General features: G+C 43.9%; 1 protein-coding gene across 2 annotated transcripts in view; it reads left to right on the top strand.

Annotated features, from left to right (window-relative positions):
• Positions 1–4,595: 4,595 nt before the first annotated feature.
• Positions 4,596–5,177, top strand: part of wscd1b (WSC domain containing 1b) — a 19,665-nt gene continuing 19,083 nt past the window's right edge. The window contains exon 1 of one of the 2 annotated variants that reach the window (XM_034890265.1): positions 4,596–4,823. The gene's annotated coding sequence lies outside the window, so the exon portion shown is untranslated. The remainder of the gene's footprint in view (positions 4,824–5,177) is intronic. The other variant, XM_034890264.1, reaches the window with a different exon arrangement.

The raw sequence follows: 5,177 nt of genomic DNA, 5'->3' as shown, positions 1-5,177 counted from the left end.
TCGGAAGTGTAGTTTACAGACCCCCAGATGGTACCTAGATAAGACATGAGAGAGGTGTGCAACAGGAAGGGATGGGGGGGAGATGAATGGATGGATGGATGAAGGAGAGAGAAAGGGAGGGTGGGTCAAGCAATCAGAGACACAAGGCACGGTATATATGTAGGTTTGTCTGGTGATTAGAGATGTGGTTTAGGCGTGGCCCCGCTCTCGGATCTAAGTTAATAAATTAACTTCATTTTTTTTATGCTATATTCTGTGGTTATGGCTGATACTGGGGCAGGTTTAGCAAAGAGAAAAATAAAGAATTGACCATCTAACAAGGTCAAATAGTCAACATTGTTTTCTCATTCAGCAAGTGGATCCTGATCTTGAATTGGCCCTTTTTCTGTAGACAAGTATGTAATATGTCCCACATTATTCATACCAATTTATGAATTTATTTCAGTGGCTTTGTTTCAGCCATTGTCATGTCAGCTATTAATTTCACATATCTAGATACAAGACCTCATCGCTATGAATCGTGCAAAACAGCTTTGTAGTATTACAAATAAGTTGTGTCTTTCTTTCACTCCCTTCCGAAAACAAAAACTAGCCAGATCAAGATCTTTAGGACACCAGGAAATGGAAATGTCTTTAGTCGCCAGGAGACGCCAAAATCAACACAGTACAAAAGCTCATTGTTAATGCTTTAAATCATCATAATAATGATCAATCAAACATGAAATGGACTTCATCTTCATCCATCCATCTTCGACCGCTTATCCGGTGTCGGGTCGCGGGGGGAGCAGCTCCAGCAGGGGACCCCAAACTTCCCATTCCGGAGCCACATTAACCTCCCTAGGAAGGTGTTCCAGGCACGTCCAGCTGGGTGGAGGCCTCGGGGAAAACCCAGGACTAGGTGGAGGGATTATATCTCCAACCTGGCCTAAGAACGCCTCGGGATCCCCCAGTCGGAGACCTTTCACTTTTTGTTACACTCTGCTTCACATTACCTTCCTGTTTACATCAGGGACAAATTGCAATAACAAAGCGTATGAATTATTCAACTGAGGATTTCCCTCCCACCGATCCATGTCCATGTCTTTGCAAAATGTCCCAGTTAAAGATCTTTCTGCTAAGCCACTGTTCATGCATTACATATTCACAAATCTGTTCCAAAGTTAAATCATCTGACATTCATGTTCTCATAGATCCCACACTGTATCCCTAGAGAAGGCCCGAACTGCTGTTTCTAGACAGATATGATCAAACGGCTCTGCAATGAATGTGTTTCAATTGACATTTACTCAACATTCAAAACATTTACAGCGTATTGATGTATAGATATAGAAGCAAAGAGGTAGCGGAATGATGACATCCTGAACGGAGTATGAAGTAACTTTCTCTGTGTGTGTCATAATCTGAATCTTGTTCTTTGCTTTGATAGCCGGTCTGGCCACATGTGCGTGTTAGTTTGTGTGGCTGTGTGTGAGAGCCATTGAGGCAATGCTAGTCCCTGTTTTTTTTCAGTATTTTGAGTTCAGTCCCTTTGGGATTGCCTCTTAAGTATCAGCCAGCTTCTTTAGAATCCAACTTTCCACTGCTCTCTAATTGAGAAAGAGTAGGAGTGAAAACAACGTGGGAGAGAGTAGCAGACGTACAGGAGAGACTGAGACGTTGTGCTGCATGGAGACGGCAGCAAGTGTTTCTGTCTTGTCTGAGGTGATCAATGTCTGTGAGGCAGCACAGAAAGGCAGAGGCAGCAGAGATGTGCTCTGGTGTCTGGACGGCGGACTGACAGCTCCAGGATCCGGTCTCTACGATGGAGTGAGTGTGAGCTGACCTGAAAAGGTCTGGGTCGGAACAGGTTAAATTGACTGCATTGTTGGTGGCAGCTGGCTTCGTCTTCTGGAAGAGCAAAGGGGAAAGTAATTAAAACAAATAGGGTGTCTGATGTGGATTGACTCTGTCCTTCCCCAGCAAACTGCTGTGGATAAGCTCCCTTGTTATTGTGCAGCTGTTCATGCATAGGGTGAGTTACACAAGGTTGCAACCCTACAGTTAGCCACAAGCTAAGGCCAAGCTATATCAATGCTGATTGGAATAATACCAGGAGTGTTAAGCTCAGTGGGGGAGGCAGTGTCTCTCTTTGTAAACTAGATGTGAAGCAAACCCACAGCAAGGCACCTGTCAACTGAGGACAACAGCAAGGTAGCAGCTCACTACAGCTGACTCCCACTAGGCAAGCCAGACAGCACACAACGTTGTTTTTTCATACAGCACAAGTAAACTCTATGTGCTTTATGTTTAAGTGCATACAGCAACAAAAGACATGAGGATGCATGAAATAATATTCAAGAATTAACAACACTCACAATGCCCCACCCTCCCAGAAGATATGAACCATAAAACACACACACAAAGATAGACTTGGACTATGGCTTAGATCTTTTCAATAGTCAGACTTCTATGGGAACATTGATTTATCAAGAAGATTTGCTATTTAGAGAGTTGTGCGACTTTTCAATCCGTGTGTGTAATCAGATTTGTCATTGTTAAAAATAATTTCTAAATGCATTCTGAGATTGGAATATGTGAGAAGAATCTGTCAGCGCCTTCCCATGACGTGTTCAGATGATATCGTACAAGACGTTGTGCAACAATTTGTGTGATATTCTACGATATTGCGCAACTGCCGGCTGGTCATGTGACAGTTAAGTTCAGGGGTATTTACAAGTTGAGTTTACAAAGTTGAAAGGTGACTATGAGCCGAGTACAGGGCCCAGTGACGCTAGCTGTTACAGTTAGTTTTAGCCGACAATAGGTGAGCGTCGTGCAGCAACGACAGTTTAATTGAGGCACCAATACGACTTGTTGAGATTAGAAAAAGGATTTTGGTTTGGGTTTAAAGACGAGTCCCACATTCCCGGACACAAACACCCGTTTCCTGGGTAAAAGTCTGTTGTTTTCCAAGCCCTTTGTAGGATCCACCCATCCTTCCCAACCTCCTCCATGTGTAGATGCTCCTATGCAGCTGCAGTCAATGTCGTGCATACAGTAATAAACCCATGGAATACATACAAACTACGTTACTTTTTGTAAAGTGTACAAATGGATCATGAGAGCAGCCTGAATCTGCAAAAGTGTACACACATATGTAAATGTGGAGACATATGCATGCATGGACATCATTGGCTAAAAAGTCTGGTGTTTTTGCAGGACCTGGATGAATGATGGAATAAACTGTTTCTTTATAATGTGAGGGAAACATCCCTGTGAGGAAACCAGCCCAGAACTGGACCTGTTAGACCAGAGTTCATGCACATTTTTCTGCGTTCTAGTTTGTTAATGATGTTTTCTTTTTACAGAGACATTTGAGGACAGTAATAGACCTGAAACATTTGCTGAAAAGTACTCATGGATTGTTTTGTATGCATCTCCAGTACACGTAAACTACTTATCTCATTAAATGTAATTACTTGGCGCCATCTGCATCCTCTAGTTAAAAAAGAAAAAGATTGAAGACCAATTATATTTCATGTTAGCATGGAGACTAAAATTAGAACAGAACAGGCTTAAAAACTGGAAATATTTATCATTTTTAACTCAACAGGTCATGTTCTCCTCACATTTAGAAAAGTCTTCTTCCATTCACAAAAGAACATAAAAGGATTTCTTGGATGTTTTGAGTAGTGCAGCATTTGAACATATTTGGACTCCACATAGTTTCAGTATACTGGAGGAACCCATTTTTGGCACCATTGAACACACCATCACTTGTATCTAGGCCATGTATGGCATATGAAGACAGGCCTCGGTTTGAAGTTTAATAAACCATGACGAAGCGCTTTATTATGGCGCTGTTAATTCCCGTTGTTCATGACAGGGGCGCGCAGACGAGGCGCTGTCCGTGGTGCTGAGACGCAGGGACGTCACCCGCGGGTGACTAATGCATCATGGGTGACTCGTGGCACAGTCCACTTATATTGTATTTCAACTAAACTGACGTGCAAGGCTGCATCCAAGTGAACTTTAAATTAGGACCATAAATCAGCCTTGGTGACAAATGATTTGAGTTTTGATCTCCGGACTATCATCTGCTATAATGGATCTGTATCTGGTCTGACGGGACTTGTAGGCTATGGCTGCGAAATAAATGTCTCCCGATGTTTTTCATGCTCCTTGCCCTCAATTATAACGACAAAAGCAACCTTGCAGTATTGGAAGTGGTGAATATCGTGCTCGCGATACCAAATACGCACAAAAAATGTCCTTCAAATTGCTGATGGCTGATTTACAGTTGTTTTCATACACGTGAAAGAAGTGGCGTGTCAGTGAGCTGCAGCGTGCATGCAGCTCGGGCCCTTCTGAAGTGATTCATTCGGGCAAATCGTGGTCCAGTGTGGAGTGCATGGAGATAAAGGCACGGTGCATGGAGCTCGGTGTTTATTATGAGGCGAAGCTGTAGACTGCTGGACACGATTCTTCCGTTTGCTGTGACGCGTGTAGATCACCAATGCAAATGAGACTGACTCCCCCTCCTCCTCTTCCTCCTCCTCCTCCTCCTCCCCATCTCCCCATCTCTCTCTCTCCAACACACACACACAAACAGCCTGTGCTTTATTTCGCCGTGCCAGCCTTTCAGTGCGACGGCTGGCTGAGAGAGAGAGAGAGAGCGAGAGAGAAAGAGAGAGAGAGAGTTTATATAACCCCAGCTCTGGGAAATGCTGGAGAACCGAGGAGACCTTCACTGGACAATAGGTGGGGGGGGGGGGAAGGCGATCGTAACGGCATAAGTGGTCGCTCCATACAAGGATGCCGAGCGTACCGCTCCGCCGCTGAAGGTAAGCCGCATGTACAAGTGGAGCCTCTACTGTAAATGGTGGAAGCACAGTGAGGGCTTTTTCTTTCTTTTTAAAGATGGAAGACCTCGTTTTCTCAAATAGGGGATGCGTATTTGCTCTCGCTTATTAGGGATTCTATCCATTAACATGCCATTCATCCACGTCAAAACACACCGATTATTACGGTTATTTTGCGTAAAATAAATGGAGTTTAACATAACTTGGGCACTCGCCACTCAAAGTGCAAACTGTTGCTTCTATCCTAGGAAAGCACTACCGCACCCCTACTTTTTTGGCGTGAGGTGTGTGTGTTATTGTATGTTCGTGTGTGTGTGTGTGTGTGTGTGTGTGTGT

This window comes from Etheostoma cragini, chromosome 13 (genome assembly GCF_013103735.1).
Source record: "Etheostoma cragini isolate CJK2018 chromosome 13, CSU_Ecrag_1.0, whole genome shotgun sequence".
NCBI lineage: Eukaryota > Metazoa > Chordata > Actinopteri > Perciformes > Percidae > Etheostoma > Etheostoma cragini.
Note: the sequence above shows the minus strand (reverse complement) of the source record. Positions and strands in the feature narration are given on the sequence as shown.